Source organism: Loxodonta africana, chromosome 3, assembly GCF_030014295.1.
Source record: "Loxodonta africana isolate mLoxAfr1 chromosome 3, mLoxAfr1.hap2, whole genome shotgun sequence".
NCBI classification, from domain to species: Eukaryota; Metazoa; Chordata; class Mammalia; order Proboscidea; family Elephantidae; genus Loxodonta; species Loxodonta africana.
Genome location: NC_087344.1, coordinates 116,438,682 through 116,459,108, shown reverse-complemented (window position 1 = coordinate 116,459,108; position 20,427 = coordinate 116,438,682). Strand labels below are relative to the sequence as shown.

Sequence of the window (20,427 nt, the reverse complement as noted above, 5' to 3'; positions counted from 1 at the left end):
CAAAAGTCAGTAGGTTGAATCCACCAGCCGTTCCTTGGAAACTGTATGGGGCAATTCTATTCTGTCCTACAGGGTCTCTGTGAGTTGGAATTGGCTCAATTGCAATGGGTTTGGTTTGGGTTTTCGTATGTGAGGTGTTAGGTTACGCGCTATGTTTGCACGGGGCAAATCTGCTGCAAAAGACCTCTTTTAAGTGTTAAAAAGCAAGGATGTCATTTTGAGGACTAAGGTGTGCCTGACCAAAAAAAAGCCATGGTATTTTCAATTGCCTTATACGCATGTGAAAGACCAAAAAAGAATTGATGTCTTTGAATGCTGGTGTTGGTGAAGAACATTGACTGTAGCATGGACTGCCAGAAAAATGAACAAATCTGTTTTGAAAGTAATACAGCCAGAATGTTTCTTAGAAGCAAGGATGAGGAGACTTTGCCTCAAGTACTTTGGACATGTTATCAGGGGGCACCAGTCCCTGGAAGAGGACAACATGCTTGGTAAAGTAGAAGGTCAGCAAAAGAGGAAGACCTTTAAGAAGGTGGATTGACACAGTGACTGCAACAATGGGCTCAAGCATAACAATGATTGTGAGGATGACGAAGGACTGGGCAGTGTTTCCTTCTGTTGTACATGGGGTCGCTATGAGTCGGAACTGACTTACTTGCACCTAACAACAAGAACGACATGTTGTCGGGCAGTGAGGAAACCATGAACAAGGCAACAAGGCCCTGTCCTCAAGAAGCTTAAAGTCAGTGGGGAAGAGAGATACTAACCAAATAATTATAAGATTGATAAGAATTTCTGAAAGAGGAAATTTCAAGTGCTATGGAACTATAGGAGTCTCTGGGTAGTGCAAACAGTTAAGCACTTGGCTGTTAATCGAAAGGGTGGTGTTTTGAGTATATCCAGAGGCACCTCAGAAGAAAGGTCTGGTGATTTATTTCTGAAAAATTAGCAATAGAAAATCCTTTGGAGAACAATTCTACTCTGACACACATGGGGTTGCCGTGAGGTGGAATCGACTGGATGGCGACTGGTTATTGGATGGGAGTTGTCTTAGTTATCTAGTGCTGCTGTAACAGAAATACCACAAGTGGATGGCTTCGACAAACAGAAGTATATTCTCTCACAGCCTAGGAGGCTAGAAGTCCAAATTTGGGGCATCAGCTCCAGGCAAAACTTTCTCCTTCTGTCGGCTCTGGAGGAAGGTCCTGGTCATCAATCTTCCCCTGGACTAGAAGCTTCTCAGTGCAGGGACCCTGGGTCCAAAGGATGAGCTCTTCTCCTGGCACTACTTTCTTGGTGGTAGGAAGTACCACTGTCTCTCTGCTTGCTTCTCTCTTTTATATCTCAAAAGAGATTGACTTAAAACACAACCTAATCTTGTAGATTGAGTCCAGCCTCATTAACATAACTGCTTCTAATATTGCCTCATTAACATCATAGAGGTAGAATTTACAACATATAGGAAAATCACATCAGGTGACAAAATGGTGGACGATCACACAGTATTGAGAATCATGGCCTAGGCAAATTGACACACATTTTTGGGGGACACAATTCAATCAATAAGAGGAGTATATGATAAGGATATTACTAAAAGGGTGAAAAGCACATACGATAACCAGGAAGAAGTGATGCAATTACTGTGATTGAGTATTACATTTGATTGACAACTATAGCATAACATGGCAATAAAATAACTTACATACATTTTTGTAGTTGAGGTAGCTATCTGACCACTAGCATTTGTACTCCCATTTCACAGGGTAATTTTGTCACTGGGAATGGCTGCCTATCCAGGGACTACACTTTCCCCTTCCCCTTGAATCTTGTTGTGGCTTTGCGAGTAATTCTTACCAAGGGAATATAATAAATGATGTTACTTCCGGGTTAGAACTTCTAAGAAACACTGAGCTTTCTCTACCCTTTCTTTCCCCATGTGCGATTAGATGCAGAAGATTCTGAGGCCCTAGGGGATGATGAAGCTACTGAATAGCCAGAGCTATCCACTGACCAGAAATGTCCACCCTGGGCTATTACATGACCGAGAAATCAATTTCTATTATTATCAAATCACTGTTATTTTGGAGTTTATTAATTACAGTAGGGTTTTACTATTGCGAAGGATAAAAAAGGTAAAAATCTCTTTGAATAGACCAATGATTTTCAATAGAACTAAATTTTTGATATTATTTTATGCTGTCACTATAAAAATAATCTACTAAAGCTAATTTATAGAAGAGGAAGACACAGTCAACCTTAAAGACCCTGCCAAAAGACTTGTGAAATGTAACAACACTCGTTTTAAAAATAGAAAAATGTAGGAATTGAAAAAGCTTAAGTGCTCATCCACCAGGAAAGATCTATAGTTAACATGGCTCAGAATCTACCTAGCTAACTTAGAGCATAGGTTGAGAGTTAAGTTTGCTTATCAAATCCTCCCTTCAAAAAAGAATTTAAATTAACAGTGTATGCAAGACCCTGAGGTAGAATAAGGAGCCCTGCTAGTACAAATTGCTAAGCACTCAACTGCTAGCCAAAAGGGAGGCGATTCAAACCCACCCGGTGGCTCTGTGGGAGAAAGACCTGGCAATCTGCTTGGGTAAAAATTATAGCCAAGACTCATGGGGCAGTTCTACTCTGCTTTATGGGATTGTTACACGGTTGCTATGAGTCAGAATTGACTGGATGGCATCCAGCAGGAATACTAGTATCTAAATCTTTTCCAAACGTAACATCCTAAGATCAGATTCAAGCCAAAAAAAAATTAATTGTGATTTTAATTGTTAAAACTTTTAGCAAAACGTAAATCTACAGAGTTTACAACTACCTTCCATTTCCTTATCATTCATAGATTTCTATCCATGACTAGCAGATCTCTGATTTTCTCAAACCATAGACATTGGTTATGACGAAATAATAGGGGCCAGTTCCATTAGAATTCTTGCTTGGGACTCTGAAGACTCAAATGGGATTAGTCAACAGGCAGAGATCTAAGGAAAGAGCATAACAGGCAGAAGAAACATAATGTAAAAGACTCCAGTTGGGAATGAACATGACATGTTCAGGAAATGAAAGGCTAGTGTGTCTGAAGTATATCAGCTAAGGATGGGAGTAGTACCAGATGTGGTTACAGAAGTAGGCACATCTGGTGGAGGAGTAATTCAATCTTATTCAACTTTAGTGTGTATAAGTATCACCTGGGCCAGATGTTAAAACACGGATTCTTGAGCCCTATCCCCTGAGATTCTGACTGAGAAGGTCTGTAGTGGAGCCTGAGAGTGGCCTTTCTATCGAGGTTCCAGGTGATGCCGATGCAACGTCCACACTTGGAGTACTAGGATGTAAAGTTTTACATGTTTGGATAAGGAGTTTGAATTTAGTGTAGGTGAGATGGGGAGCCAGCCACAGGGGGATTTTCATTAGGTGAAGACCTTGATTTGTTTTACTTTTAAAATAATGCTCATCTACAGACTTGAACCAATGATGTAGCCTCATAAGACTGTTAAAAAGATTAAATGAGATAATGTGTGTAATATACCTAGTAATGATAACACATAAATGTCCCTTTGGGATCTTTTCATTGCTTTCTTGTCTTACCACTTCTTCTTGTAAAAGAACTTGAAAACTCCTTTTGGAACTTCAGATGCATTTTCTAAATACCGAGTGTATTCATTTTCTATTAATGTAGTTGTTAACTACCACAAATTTAGCGGTTTAAACAACCACATTTATTCATTATCTCACAGATCTGGAGGTCAGAAGTACAACTTGGGATGCACTGGGCTAATCCCAAGGTGGTGGCAGGACTGCTGTATTCCTTTCTGGGGGACTCTATTTCCTGGCCTTTTTCAGCATTTCTTGGCCTGTGGCTCCCTTTCTCCATCTTCAAAGTCAGCAACAGTGGCTTAGTCCTTCTCATATCACATCTCTTCGACTTCTATTTCTGTCTCCCTCCTCCACTTACAAGGACCCTTGTGATTCCATTGGGCCCACCTGGATAATCTAGGATAATCCCTCTATTTTAAGGTTGGTTAAAAGAAGCTCTGGTGGAGCAGTGGTTCAGCACTCTGTTGATAACCGAAAGGTCAGCGGTTTGAACCCAGAGCCACTCCATGGGAGAAAGATTTGATGGCCTGCTTCCATAAAGATTTACAGCCTGGAAATGCTATGGGGGCAGTTCTCCTCTGTCTTACAGGGTCACTTCAAATCAGAGTTTACTCAGCTTCAATGGGTCAATGAGCAACCTTAATTCCATGTGCAATCTTAATTCCCCTTGGGTTTTGGGGTATCAATATTGTGCTATCTCACCCAGTTTGTGAAGCTGTCAGTGTACCTTGCTTTATCTTGGTGCCACTTCCTGTGAAGCATCTCCCTTTCTTCCCCTGGTGGCCATTTTAGCCTCAGGATAAAACAGCAACAACAAAAATTCCTCTGGAATTGAAATATCCCTTCATCTGTCCCATTACTGCATTCACAGTTCTGAGGCTTTGCCTGACCCCCTCCACCCTACTTGCCCCCACCGTAATTAGAACCTGGGTGATTTTGGAGCTTTTTCTTTCAGTAACTTCAGTCTTTAAATACTTGGAACCAGGGGGAAATTTTTTTTTTTTTTCTCTTATTTGTTTTTCCTAGGAGAAAGTCCTTTGGAGAAAGAAAGCATTCCAAACCCCTAGCATTTACCCAGGCACAACAAAGCTTAATTCATAAAGCCCACCTCCCTGTCTGTCTCAGGTCCTCTGTCAGATCGACTTTGGCTGACAGCCGAGAGGGCCTCATGCTTTCCCTAGTGAAGCAGAAAGCTGTGTCCCGAATCCTGAATGCCTGTGTGAGTCAGTCAGTGATCACACCCTTGATGTTACCTTTCATTTCAACAGCTCTCTTGGCTCCACTTCCTCTGAGCAGTTTTAATTTCCTGCCAGCACAGTGGCACAATTTGCTGGCAGTTTTCTTTGGGATGCTTTTCATCAAGAGCCTAATGAGTGCACGGGCTCTGGCTGATGATAAGCATGAGGCTGCCAGGGAAATGCCAAGAGGCTCCCTCAGCTCTGGAAGGCATCTCCGCCTGATTTCCCACCTCCTGCTAACTATGGGCTGAGGCGCCCACATATGGGAAATTCTCCACTGCTAAAACTGCTTTGACAAGCCTCCAAAGTGTATGCACTAGGGCCCAGCTTCCTGATACTTGGCCTTAAGGGGTTAAGCAGAAAAATGCCTTGATGTCACTCACTAAATGGACTTTTTAAGCCAAACTCCCAGTAATGGATACACCCAGATAACCAGGACGCACTAATGGAACATGTCCAGAGATAATCAAACTTCCACTAATTAAAAGAAATGTTTTCCTATATCTGAGAATTCACTGCATACCTCCAAGTGTTTTACCCAAAAAGAAGGATGTTATGTTGTTAGCCTAATGCAGTTATAATAATGATTTATACATTCATAGTATCATTTATTGGAGCACCTGAGAGTTTTCATTTCTTGCTCTCACTATTCTATTCTTGCCTGTATTCCCTAAATTCCAGGTTTTCCTTTTGATTTGTTTTCTTCTTGTGTTCCATTACTCCTTATTATTTGGTATGATATTCACCCCCTCCCCCAAATTCCTTTGCTTTTAACTTTATGAATAGTTATTTAAGAACTAGGTTTTTGCTGAAGGTTATAACTCATTTCTAGGGTTGTTATAAAATTTAATATAGGCATCATGGGCATGTTTACAGCAGAGGTTTCATATTTATTCAAAAAGGAATACAATTTTTATTTTTCCCATGTAAGGCTGTCTCTCTATCCTCCACCATTTCATTTTAGAAGCAATGTATTCTTATTCTCAATGAATGCTGACTCAGAATTATTTAAGAACTAGGTGTGAAGATTAATGGTAAATGATATCCTGACTTTGTGGTCCCTGAAACTCTGGGTCCAAGACTAAGCACAGAACATGAAAATTTGGTATCACTTTCAGAAGCAAGGACTTTTTACTTATTTCATTTGTCCCCACCACCCATCTGTCAGTTTGTCATTCTGCGGTAGCTTGCATGTTGCTATGATGCTGGAAGCTGTGCCACTGATGTTTCAAATTTGAGCAGGGTCATCCAATGTGGACAGGTTTCAGTGGAGTTTCCAGACTAAGGCAGACTAGGAATCGACTTTCAAGAAATTAACCCATGAAAGTCTTATGGATCATAACAGAATATTTTCTGATATAGTGCTGGAAGATAAGCTTCCTAGGTGGGAAGCATTACATAATAGTCCCAACAATGGACTCAAATATACCCAAAATCATGAAGATGGAGCAGGACTGGGCAACGTTTTATGATGTTATATATACATAAGGTGACCATGAATCAGGTCTGACTTGATGGCAACTAACATCATATGGTTCATATGTCCAGGCCATCAATGGGGTAACCTGGGCCTTGCTTTACGCCTGACTTAAAGAATAACACCTGACTCAAAGAATAAAACTTTTACTTATAGATGAGACTTTGCCCGACATTTTCTGATCTCCCCTTCCCATCATGTTAAAGACTCACTTCCCAGAGCATTGAAATGTGGGGCCTGAGGGTGGCTTCTGATGTTTACCCTTCCGTAGGTTAAATACAAATGGTGCCAAAATTTTACATTACAGAGAGGGAAAACACACCTCTTTACAATATTCTTGTCTCTTAATTGCTAGGCTCAAATTAAAGTGCCACCAGCCCTTCACCTTGAGATAAGACTCCACAAACACAAATGCTTTTGCCAAGAGAACATTATATACAAACTAAGTTATTTACCTTTCCTCCTTTTTTTTTCTATCTTTGTGAATAAATCAAATTCTCAAATCAAATTCCTCTTCTCACTTCTGTTCAGTTCTGACACCAGCTGCCCATGCAGCACTTCTATCTAGGTTAGAGCTAGGTTAGAGCTAGGTTAGAGCTCGCAAGTAAAAAGACACAATTCTCCAGACCACCAAGTAGGCCCAAGACTTCAGATGTCAGCAGCAAGTTTGGAAGTCCACACGACACCCTCACCTCTGACCTGTTGGCTACAAATTTGGGGTTTCCAGATACCACTTCAGGATGCCAACCACAAGCTCACGCCTTCCATTCCCTCACCAGGACCCCTTCGCTTCTGCCTTGCTTTGGCTTAGATAATTCACTGGAACAACTCACAGAATTCAGGAAAAGTACTAAGGAGTACAACCTTATTATGATGAGTTCTTAGGTGCCATGTAGTCGATTCCAAATCATAGCGACCCTATATACAACAGAACAAAACACTGCCTGGACCTGTGCCATCCTCACAATCATTGCTATGTTTGAGCCCATTGCTGCATCCATTGTGTCAATCCATCTCACTGAAAGTCATCCTTTGTTTCGCTGGCCCAGTACTTTATCAAGCATGGTGTCCTTCTGTGGGGACTGGTCCCTTCTGATAACATGTCCAATGTACGTTTCTAAAGAGCATTCTGGTTGCACTTCTTTCAAAACAGATTTGTTTGTTCTTTTGGCCCTACATGGTGTATTCAGTATTCTTCACCAGTATCATAATTCAAAAACATCAATTCCTCTTCAGTCTTCCTTACGCATTGTCCAACTTTCACATGGATTTGAGGAAATTGAAAACACAATGGCTGAGGTCAGTTGCACCTTCGTCTTCAAGTGATATATTTGCTTTCTAACACTTTAAAGAGGTCCTTTGCAGTAGATTTTCTCAATGTAATGTGTTGTTTGATTTCTTGACTGCTGCTTCCATGGGTATTGATTGTGGATCCAAGTAAAATGAAATCCTTGACAACTTCAATTTTTTCTCTGTTTATCATGACATTACTTATCCGTCCAGTTGTGAGAATTTTTGTTTTCTTTATTTTGAGATGTAATCCATATTGAACGCTGGAGTCTTTGATCTTCATCAGTAAGTGCTTCAAGTTCTCTTCACTTTCAGCAAGCAAGGTTGTGTCATATGCATGTCACAGGTTGTTAATGAGTCTTCCTCCAATCCTGATGCCACATTCTTCTTCATATAGTCCAGCTTCTTGGATTATTTGCTTAACATATAGATTAAATAAATATGGTGAAAAACAACCTCGACCTACACCTTCCCTGATTTTAAGCCACAAAGTATCCCTTTGTTTTGTTCGAACGACTGCCACTTGGTCAATGTACAGGTTCCTCCTGAGCACAATTAAGTGTTCTGGAATTCCCAATCTTTGAAATGTTATCCATAATTTGTTATGATCCACAGAGTTGAACACCTTTGCATAGTTAATAAAACACAGGTAAACACCTTTCTGGTATGTTCTGCTTTCAGCCAAGGTGAATCTGACATCAGCAATGATATCCCTTGTTCCATGTCCTTTTCTGAATTTGGCTTGAATTTCTGGCAGTTTCCTGGTGATGTGCTGCTGCAATAATTTTTGTATTATCTTCAGTATAATTTTACTTGTGTGTGATATTAATGATATTGTTCTATAATTTCCTCATTCGGCTGGAGAACCTTTGTTTGGAATGGGTGCAGATATGGATTTCTTCCAATCAGTTGGTCAGGTAGCTGAATTCCCAATTTCTTGGCATAGATGAGTGAGTGCTTCCAGCGTTGCATCCATTTGTTGAAACATTTCAGTTGGTATTCCATCAGTTCCAGGAGCCTTGTTTTTTACTAATGCCTTTAGTGCAGCTTGGACTTCTTCCTTCAGTACTGTTGGTTCTTGATCATATGCTATCTTCTGAAATATTTGAACATAGTCTAATTCTTTTGGGTACGGTGACTCTGTATTCTTTCCATCTTCATTCGATTCTTCCTGCATTACTCAATTTTTTCCCATAGAACCTTTCACTATTGCAACTTGAGGCCTGAATTTTTTCTTCAGTTCTTTCGCTTGAGAAATACCAAGCATGTTCTTCCCTTTTGGTCTTCTAACTCCAGGTCTTTTCACATTTCTTTGTAATACTTTATTATAACAGCTTTGTTGTAAGGGACACAAATCAGGATCAGCATAAAGAAGAGAAACCTAGGGTGGGGTCTATGAAGGTCCTATATTTCAAGGCATAGGCTACCCTCCCGTGTGCATCAATGTCTTTCATCAAACAGGAAGCCCATGGAAATTTAGTATCCAGAGTTTTTATTGGTGGTGGTGGGCGGGTCTTAGTACACAATGCAAACTCCAGCCCCTATCCCCTGAGGTCCCCCCCTCACTTCATTTATATTCCTCTCATGGACCCAAGTCACCTCAGGCAAGCATAACAGGATATCTACCGCCTGACTCTACTTAACTTTCAGTCCTGGAAGGAGGTTCTTCTAATGAGCATTGACGTTTCCTACTTTAATGCATCACTCAGATCTCCACAGGGCTGTGACCCATACGAGTATTCCTTCATAGGCCAGGTTTCCTTTGCCCTTTTACCTGACCTTATAGCCAGGCCATTAGCCACTGCCCATTAGTCAGTAAAAATCCAAACATAGGGGCAAACTGCATGCAATTCAACCCACCAAGGTGATTTGTTTTTACCTTCTTCAATCAGAGTAGTGGCTGTCCAAATAGGATGCTTTCTGTCCACCTTGAACTGATATCCATAAAACAAATAGCTCTTTGGCTAGTTAAGAACTGTTTATAGGGCACCCCCCATGTGTCAATAGGACATGGGTATTTCCTCTGGTGGTTCCAAAGTCAGTGCTAGGGGAAGAGAGGCTTCCTGCTCCTGAGTATCTCCTTGTATTCCCCTGGTAGCATGTTTCTGTATAAACCATTTCTATTTTATTATGGATCTTTTCTGGGCATTGGCTTCCATCTAGAATATTTCTCCTAGATAACCCAAGATATTATGGGTATTTTAGGTTTCAAGATGATTTTATGTCCTTAAGTCATAGTGGCAATCTCAATCAAAGTCCTATATTCAGCTAGTAATTGTTTCTCAAATGGAAATTTCCTGGTCTTAAATACCAACAGTTGTGGCTGGGTGGCACTCACAGGCTTCTTCCATAAGCCCCAGTGAAAACTCCACACAAGGCTGTTTATACAGTGAATTTGTCCGTACTAGCACTTCAGCTTCTATTCTTATTTGTTCCCATTTATCATTTTCAAACAAGTTTGGCCTGAGGACCAACTTACATGCATTCTGTTTTACAATACTGTTGGTGGTTAGTGTTCCTCAGTCAGACATAATATCCGTTTCAATAATACATCCAAGTAAAGGAAACTCAGCCACTTCACATAAAGCCTGTTTACAAATTTCAATTTTCATCTAAACTTTCATATTCTGTCAACCTTGTGTCCCCATATCCTCCCAGTCTAACCTTAGCCCCAGTTAATATTTCTCTGGCAGGTTTTGGAATCACACTGCACTGAGCTCGCATGTCAAGGAGCCCCAGAAAAGTCTCTTCCCCACCCCTTGACCATTTTACCCATTCATGCGCATAAGACCTTGAGCCTCCAGCTTGGAATTCAGCCAAGGGACACAGCCCCTCCTCAGGTTTTAACTTGATTAAACCACTGGACCATTGCCCCAGGCAATTCCAGGCCAGGCTTCTCATTGTCATCTTTACTTTCCAGCTTTTTACATCCCTCCACACTGGGGTGAATACAGCAGACTTGTTTATGGCCGTTTAATGTTAGGGGACCATCAAGGACTCCTACTGAGATTTACCTAAACTCCAAGAGTACTGTATTAAGACCTTTGTTTTAAACCCATCAATGTCTGCCTTATTCATCCTATTTTTTAGTAAACTTCTAAAGATTTCTACTCTGCTGGGACAAGTCCCTTGACTCTTCCCTTTCTCTTTCTCCTTTATTTTTTCCCCATCAAAGTTCGCTTTATTCACTCCATTTAATAATAACTGTTTAAAGATTTCTACCCTATTGGGATGAGTTCCTTGACTCTCCTTTCTGTCTTTTTTTCACTATTTTGTTGGGAATCAGTCTTGCCTTCTTATCTGTTGTTTCAGCATAACTTTTCCCTTTGGAAATGGCTCTGAGGCTTGCGGCTGTATCACTGGCAAGCCAGAATCTAAACTTAGCCCAGGATCAGTATCTTCTCTAACACATTCCTTTGCTATGGGTCCTGAGACTAAAGGCTGTAGTTTAGACTGGCAGAATCTAAGCTTGGTTCATCACTTACTTTCATTTTAGCTATTATAGGTAATAATAACCAAGAAATTGTATATTTCACTTCTGTTGTTGTTACTTTGCATTTTCTCACACATCCAGTGAGCAGCTCCTTAGGAGTTGGATATATCATCTCTAAATGCAGTGTCCAGAGCTGTTATTAAGGATCTCATTACATAATATGATGTTACTAAATTACATAACGCCTCTCTCACTTGAGGTCAGTCAATATCACAGGTGATCACTAGGTATTACAAAATAGGGCTCTCTGGCCTGGCCAGCCTCTGCCACAGAGTCACCTCATCACCTGTCAGTTAGGCTGGTTGGGAGTCCTTAACAAAAACAAAACCAAAAAAAATCAGTTGCCATTGAGTTGATTCCGACCCATAGCAACACTATAGGACAGAGTAGTAGAACTGCCCCATAGAGTTTCCATGATCAAGTGCTCCTCTGCAAGTTCAAGTCGAAACTGAAGAAAATTAGAATAAGGCCACGAGAGTCAAAGTACAACCTTGAGTATGTCCCACCTGAATTTAGAGACCATCTCTAGATTTGACGTGTTGAACACTAATGACCGAAGACCAGGTGAGTTGTGGAATGACATCAAGGACACTATACATGAAGAAAGCAAGAGGTCATTTAAAAGAAAGGAAAGAACAGAATGGATGTCAGAAGATACTCTGAAACTTGCTCTTGAAAGTTGAGCAGCTAAAGCAAATGGAAGAAATGATGAAGTAAAAGAGCTGAACAGAAGATTTCAAAGGGCAGCTCAAGAAGACTAAGTGAGGTATTATAATGACATGTGCAAAGAGCTGGAGATAGAAAACCAAAAGGGAAGAACATGCTCAGCATTTCTCAAGCTGAAAGATTGGGAAAAAAAATTCAAGCCTTGAGTTGCAGTAGTGAAGAATTCTATGGGAAAAATATTACACAACACAGGAAACATCAAAAGAAGATGGAAGGAATACACAGAGTCACTATACCAAAAAGAACTGGTCAACATCTGACCATTTCAGGGGGTAGCACATGAACAAGAACTAATGGTACTGAAGGAAGAAGTCCAAACTACACTGAAGGCATTGGCGAAAAACAAGGCTCCAAGAATCGATGGAATACCAAGTGAGATGTTTCAACAAATGGATGCAGTGCTGAAAGAGCTCACTCATTGATGCCAAGCAGTTTGGAAGACAGCTACCTGACCAACCAACTGAAAGATACCCACATTTATGCCTATTCCCAAGAAAGGTGATCCAACCAAATGCGGCAATTATTGAACAATATCATTACTATCACTTGAAAGCAAAGTTTTGGTGAAGATCATTCAAAAGTGGCTGCAGCAGTACATTGACAGGGAACTGCCAGAAATTCAAGCCTGATTTAGAAGAGGATGTGGAACAGAATGTCATTGCTGATGTTAGCGGATCCTGGCTGAAAGCAGAGAACACCAGAATGATGTTTGCCTCTGTTTTATTGACTATGCAAAGGCTTTCGACTGTGTGGATCATAACAAATTATGGATAACATTGAGAAGAATGGGCATTTCAGAACACATAATTGTGTTCATGAGAAACCTGTACCTAGATCAAGAGGCAGTCATTCAAACAGAACAAAGAGATATTGCACAGTTTAAAGTCATGAAAGGCGTGTGTCAGGGTTGCATCCTTTCATCATACCTATTCAATTTGTATGCTGAGCAAATAAACCAAGATGGTGGACTATGTAAAGAAGAATGGGGCATCAGGATTGGAGGAAGACTCATTAACAACCTGCATTATGCAGATGAAACAACCTTGCTTGCTGAAAATGAAGAGGGCTTGAAGCACTCACTGATGAAGATCAAAGACCACAGCCTTCTTTCTTTCAATGTAAGGAAAACAAAAATCCTTGCAACTGGACCAATAAGCAACATCAAGATAAATGGAGAAAAGTTTGAAGTTGTCAAGGATTACATTTTACTTGGATTTGCAATCAACACCCCTGGAAGCAGCAGTCAAGAAATCAAAAGATGCATTGCATTGAGCAAATCTGCAAAAAATCTCTTTAACGTGTTGAAAAGCAAAGGTGTCATCTTGAAGACTAAGGAACACCTGATCCAAGCCATGATGCTTTCAGTTGCCTCATACGCATGTGAAGGCTGGACAGTGAATAAGGAAGACCAAAGAAGAATTGATGCCTTTGAATCGTGGTGTTGGCAAAGAATATTGAGTATACCATGGACTGCCAAAGAATGAGCAAATCTGTTTTGGAAGAAGTACAGTCAGAATGCTCCTTAGAAGCAAGGATGGCGAGACTACATCTTACATACTTTGGACACATTATCAGGAAGGCTCAGTCCCTGGAGAAGGACATCATGCTTGGTAAATTAGAGGGTTAGCGAAAAAGAGGAAGACCCTCAATGAGATGGATTGACACAGTGGCTGCAACAATGGACTCAAGCATAATGATTGTGAGGATGGCACAGGACTGGGCGGTGTTTTGTTCTGTTGTACATATGGTCACTATGAATCGGAACCAACTCGACAGCACGTAATAATACAGAGTTTCCAAGGATTGGCTGGTGGATTTGAACTGCTGACCTTTTGGTTAGCAGCTGAGCTCTGTCAAAGAAACTTAAATTCCTAAGTTTTTTTTTTTAGAGGTTATCTCTTAGTAAGGAGGACAAAGACCAAATTCTTTGGTTAAAGTTAATGTAAACCCCACAACTCATTCTGCTTTCCTTTTACCCTTTCCTTTCCTTCCAGAAATATTTATTGAGCACCCAGCTCAAATAGCATCTACCAGGGAGGCTTTCTGTGACTACTCAATTTTAAATAGTGTCCTTGAACTTTTTACTTGCCATTACATTCCCTTTTTATTATATTCTTAGCACTTATCATTATATTATCTGTCTTCTTGCTTATAGCCTGTCTCTTTCCCTAGCAATGCAAACTTCCTGAGAGCAGACACACATCTGTTTTACTCAGCGCCTTACCCAGTTCCTGGCACAATGTCTATCATAATAAGCAATAAGTTTTTCTTGAATGAATGGTACAAGGTACACTGTTGAAACAGAAATGCTCTCTACTGTTGTAATCAACCCTGTTAGTGGAAAAGAAAAATATTAGTTACATAAATATTCACTCAAATATTATTCAGACAAGCTCTAGGAAGAAAAAGTAGAGGGTGCGTGAACATGCATAAAAATGACATCTAATGACCATTTGGAAGATTCAGGAAAGAGTTCCTTGAGGAAACGCCTTTTAAGCTAAAACTTCAAAAATGAGTATGAGTTGAGTAAGCAAGAAGGGAGGAGAAAAGTATTTCAGTTAAAGGAAAAAATTTTGCTGTTCCAGTGCATAGAAGGAGGAGTTTTAGAACATTCTGCAGAATCTTCTGCCCATTAGTTTGAATATTAAGACTCTGTAGTTAATAAGAAATCTATGATATTTTTAGAAAAAACTACAGAAAAAGCAGAATAGTGGTAATTATTATCCTTGAGGACATCTACTATATTATCACTCACCAGATGCCATTTAATGGGGCATATTCTATTGAATATGACCGATCTATTGCTCTTTCTCTGTTTCACCTCACCATACATGTATTGAGCATCTATTAGGAGTCAGTCATCATATTAAAGTTTTTGGAAGGCAAGATTAATACCCCAAGTGCTCCTCTCAAGAAATTTACAATTTGATAGAGAAGAGAGTATTTCAATATGAGATGGTAAATACAGAGATAGAGATGAGCATATGAATAAAACATAACATAAAAAATAAAACATAAAAGGCATATATACTAGGCTGGACAATCAGGGAAGGCTTCCTGGAAGAGAGGATGAACTGAGTCTTGAAGGCTAATTAGTAATCAAAAAGCAAGGTGGGTGTGTAGAGACAGAAAGGATTGCATGAGAAAAGGCTTGGAAACACGAAATAACACAGTATGTATTGTGATGAATGAGTAGTTTTTTATTATTATCACGTAAAAGGAAGATGTGAATGGATGTTACCCAGTAGGGTTATTGTGAAGGTTCTATGAGCAAATGCATATGAAGAGCTTAGTACATGCCTGGCACATAGTGAACAAGCAATGCTGGTGATCTAGTAAAGGTGATAACAACTGTCGGGGGTTGGCTCACCCATGTGACAGGTGATATGAGGCTTAAGACATAGGCAGGACACAGGGCATGGAGGTCTTTGTATATCATAACAACAAGCTGGAACTTTTCCTATAGTGTGTCCGCGAAGGATTTCAAGCTGGGGAATGATATGGCCTTATTTGCACCTTAAATACATCTCTGGCACTATAACTGAAAAATACATTCAAAAGATGCTTAAGACAAAAAAGACCAGTTATGAGGCTATTAAAGGGCATCAGGAGAAAGATGACGAAGATCTCAACTAAAACAGTAATAGTAAAAATAAAGAGAATAGGATGGATTCAAAATGTACTATGAGGTGAGATGAACAAGATCTTTTGAATGAAAAGATGTGAGGAGAGGTTTGAGGGGGAAAAAGTAGTCAAGCATCATTTTGGATTACCTAATTTGAGTGACTAAGTGGCTAGTGATACCGTTAAATGAAAGAGTGAATAAGAGACACAGTGGGAGAAACAAACTGATAAGGACAAAAAAGACATTGAATTCACTTTTGAACTTGTTAAGTTTTATATGCTCCTCAGATATTCAAGTAGTCAGTTGGTGTAATGGTTTAAAAACCTAGCTGCAAATTAATTGACCCTCTTCCCAACTGTGGGGAAAAATCTTGTAGTAAAGAGGCTTGTGAACTTGTGCTAAAGTTTCAAAATAGTGTTTATATATTTATATGCAACCATATACATTAGAGTAATGGTTTGGAATTATTTTCATAATATTTTGATTAGTAATTTCCAAAATCTTTATCGTGTGGGTATGGTCTTTTTTTTTTTTTTTTTTTTTTTTTTTTATGGTCTAGAAGCGATGCAGCTCAGTAATCCCTGAAGCCCACTGGACTTTTGGTATAAGGTCTCCATTTTGGTGACACAGAGGACCTGAAAGGGATATGTAGGACAGCCACAGAGCTGCCTAGCAACTTAAAGAGGAAGATACAGTAAAATACAGTAAAACCTGTAAAATCTGGAACCTTTTAAAGGCTGAAACCTGTCAGAGAAGGAAAACTAAAATATTTTCCACTAAAATGAACAATAGAAAAGGGGCAAGACTGCATCCTCTCAGAGTTGGAAAACTGTGAGACCCAGAAAAACAAGGCAGTCTCGTCAAGTTCCCACTCTCACAGGTTTCATTGTATATGAATACAATTTAAATTTATATATACTTTTTTTAATGGGTAGGAGCCCTGGTTGCACAGTGGTAAAGAATTTGGCTTCTAACCAAAAGGTCTGCCATTCAAACCCACTAACTGCTCCTTGGAATTCCTATGAGGCAGCTCTGCTCTGTCCTACAGGGTCAATAGGAGTCGGAATCAACTCAGTGGCAACGGGTTTGGTTTCTTTGGTTAATGGTCGAGGGCTAAGAGACTTTACTTCTGACTTTTAACTACATGAACATTTCTCTTCTGAGATGCCCTTCCCTTTGTTCCCTTCAGTTGAAATCCAGTTTAATTGCCACCTTTTGAGGGAAGTGTCCCTATTCTCCAAGCTGATTTAACAGCTCTCTTCTCTACTCCTATAGCACTTAACCCTGTCTGCTTTGAACCACAGTCAGCTGGGTAAGTTCTGTCTACCTCGATAATAGTAATGGTGATATTTCATATGATCACAGAACATTACCTTTTACAAAGTACATTGGCCTTCATTATCTCATTCAATTGCCATAACTTCGTTACACAGGCAGGCCAGAAACAATAGTTTCCCTCTCACAGATAGTGTCTGACACTGAGGAACTGAGGAAGTTTGCCCTTGAAGGAAGGGGACTTGATAGGGTCATCTTTGTATTTAATCTTGTAAACTGCACATAGTCAGCACTTAATAAAGACTTGGATTGATTTGAATTATAATGATCTGATGACCAGCCTTTCTTCTTCACGTAGCTAATGCTTAAATTGGAGGAGATTGGGTTTGTGTTAGGCATGAGAGAACTTTCTTTCCTGTTGTGAGGTATCTAAACACTGCATGAGTCACAAAGTGCACGATCTTCTCTGACCTGTTTGTGAATTGGTTAGATTTCTATCTACCTCAGAGTTTCAAAGACATTCCTACCTAAAGTGGATTAGGAGAGAGATGATGAAGATCTGAACTAAAACAGTAATAGTAAAAACAAAGAGAAGAGGATGGATTCAAAATATACCTATGAAGTAAAACAAAAAAGACCTTTTGAATGAATAAATATGAGGAGAGGTCTGAGGGAGAAGTAAGAGTTAAGCATTATTTCAGAAAGTCTGAAATCAGATAATCTGAAATAATGCTTGACTACTTTTGAAATAATGGTTGACCTCAAATAAGATAGACCTCTGCTTGGTACCAGCTCTCCACTAACAGCTGCGTGGCTTGGGCAAGTGTGACTTACCTGCTCTAGGTCTCAAACTCTTTATCCATAATAGAAAGATAATACCAATTTATAGGACTATTTTGATAATTACATTATACAAAACTGTAAACTTCTTTAGAACAAGCATTTGACTTATTACATATGCATTATATATATGTATACATACACACATATATATGTAAAAAAAAGTTGCTGTTATTTCTGACCCATGGTGACCCCATGTGTGTCAGAGAAGAACTGTGCTCCACAGGGTTTTAAATGACTGATTTTTCAGAAGAGATTGCCAGGACTCTCTTCTGAGGCAATTCTGGGTGGACTTGACCTTCTAACCTTCTGGTTAGCAGCTGAGCATAATAGCAATTTGTACCACTCAGAGTGTCTTAGTTATCTAGTGCTGCTATAACAGAAATATCACAAGTGGATGGCTTTAACGAAGAGACATTTACTCTCTCACAATCCAGGAGGCTAGAAGTATGAATTCAGGGTGCCAGCACCAGGGGAAGGCTTCCTCTCTCTGTCAGCTCTGGGGAAAGGTCCTTGTCATCAATCTTCCCTGGTCAAGGAGCTTCTCAGCACAAGGACCCCAGGTCCAAAGGATGTGCTAGTCTCTTGGCTCTTGTTTCTATGAGGTCCCCCCATCTCTCTGCTTACTTCTCTTTTATATCTCAAAAGAGATTGATTTAAAACATAACGTAATCTTATAGATTGAATCCTGCCTCATTAACATAACTGCCACTAATCCCACCTCATTAACATCATAGAGGGAGGATTTACAACGCATAGGAAAATTATATCAGATGGACAATCACACAACACCGGGAATCATGGACTAGCCAAGTTGACACAAGTTTTGGGGGGACACGATTCAATCCACAACACAGGGACTCCATATATCGTGTATTAGATGCTTAATAAATGTAAGTTCTTTCCTACTAGCCATTTTAATGTACATGCCTTCATGCATAGATATTATAATTCAAAAATATTATTTCACATATTATCTTCCCTACAAGAACAAAAGTTCCTTCAGTTCTAATGAGAGTTGTTATTATTTTATTTACTTATTTTTAACAGAAAGTGTAAGTAAACACGAAGTATACACAAAGTCACACATGGAGTTAGTGATTGACTTTGAAATGCTAGCCAACTATTTGTTTAACCCTTCCTCTACCCTACTCCTAGACCACTCTAGCTCACTAAACTAGGTTCACTAAACTAGGTAACTAAACTCCAAATAGGTTATGATTCAGTATAGAAGACAGGATTGTAAACTCCAATCCATTTTTCTTCTTTTTTTATTTTGCCATTTACACATTAGCATCAGGTCATTTATTACAAAGTGCTATACACTTCCCACAGCAGGCAGGTTATATACGGATTGCAAATTTCTGCAGACCAGACAGTGAATAAACTCTCCACTCCACGTTGATTAGGAATAGCTTTTCTAGTTTTAAATATTAGCCAGACACAGAAAAAGGTTGGACTATAACGCCTGGGTGCACAGTCTTGACGGAACCAGTTAGTTATGTGCATTTCACTGATCTTTCCTTAGCCTGAGCTGGGGACACCCTTTCATTGTCTTCATAATTTTTTTGTGCTTGTTGGCTAGTTCTCTGAGGGTTGTCCATGTGATGTGCTGCTGGGCCTGTATATGGCTGTTCAGGCACATGGCTGTTCTGTTGATATGGAGATCCAGGTGAGTGGGGATACAATGGGGCATCTTCTGGTGGAGTTTACAATCCACTGGTGAAAATTTATCAAAACATTTAACGGATTCACTCTTCTTCCTCCCACTCCTCCTCCACCCTCATCCCTCAGTTACTTTCTATTGGCTGAAAACAGTAGAAACTCATGACTGTAAGACTTCATTACTTTTACAGAATACACTATAGTACATTTACTATAAATAATTCACACCATACTACACTTGTCAAAAGGAATGAACGAAGTATATATCATGGCACAGGAGCCTTAATTTTTATTGTTTTTGCTCACTTACTCACTAATTCTCTAACTCCAGCTTCCTGTCACTGTGAATTAGAGTAGTTCTGCTATATACAAATACTGTATTCTGGGTAATTAGATGTTGAGATAGGAGCCTCGGTAAATTACTTTAACTGGTGTCAGTACTGAACCAAATAAGTTTTTAGCTCTGTTTCTAGTTTGGGTTATTTTCTGACCCTAAACAGCTTGACATAAAGGAGTGCTTTTCTTTGTCAAAGGCAGCCTTTTCAAATACAACTGCCAGACATATTATTGAACTATGTGTTCAATTCTAATTGGCTGAGATCTTTTCAGTCCGGCAGTTTCATCTTTAATGCAATGGATGTAAGATTATGTGGAGGTCTTTTCAGTGGATTTTCCATACTGGTGATTAGGGCAGAGGATTTGAACATAAGCAGGCTGCTGGCTATTTCTTCTGGCCAATTTAAATTGATTCATAGAAGTCCTTTGTACCCCAGGGAAAGGGCAGAACAAATCCAAGTGAATGAGACAGCTATTGCTATACTTTCAGATGGAATAGTTGAAAAGAAGCGTCGGGAGGATATTTGGGGTGGGGAAACACTCTAAATACTGTAAAATTGGAGGTCTAGGCAGCCTGGCAGAGAAATATTGAAACTTAACCGATAGGATTCTATATAGAATCAAGGTCACCAGGAAAATTATTTCCAAGATTGATTTTGATCTTTTTAGGTTAAAGGGCTATGTAAATAGAAAGCATTCTTCATATCTGATTCCACATGGAGCAGCTGTGGCGAGCAAACTTTTTTACTTGAAAGTGCTTTCAAAGGAGAGTAGACTGCTCTTTCTGAACCTCACACTGCTCCTAAATGTGTTACATGAGAATAGCTAAAACGGGGTCAGCTAAAAATTTAGTTTG

The 20,427-nt window shown here is 39.6% G+C and overlaps 1 protein-coding gene across 1 annotated transcript in view; it reads right to left on the bottom strand.

Moving 5' to 3' along the window:
* The window catches only part of TNNI3K (TNNI3 interacting kinase), a 381,325-nt gene that overhangs the window by 193,770 nt on the left and 167,128 nt on the right, over window positions 1-20,427 (bottom strand). The window lies entirely within an intron of this gene.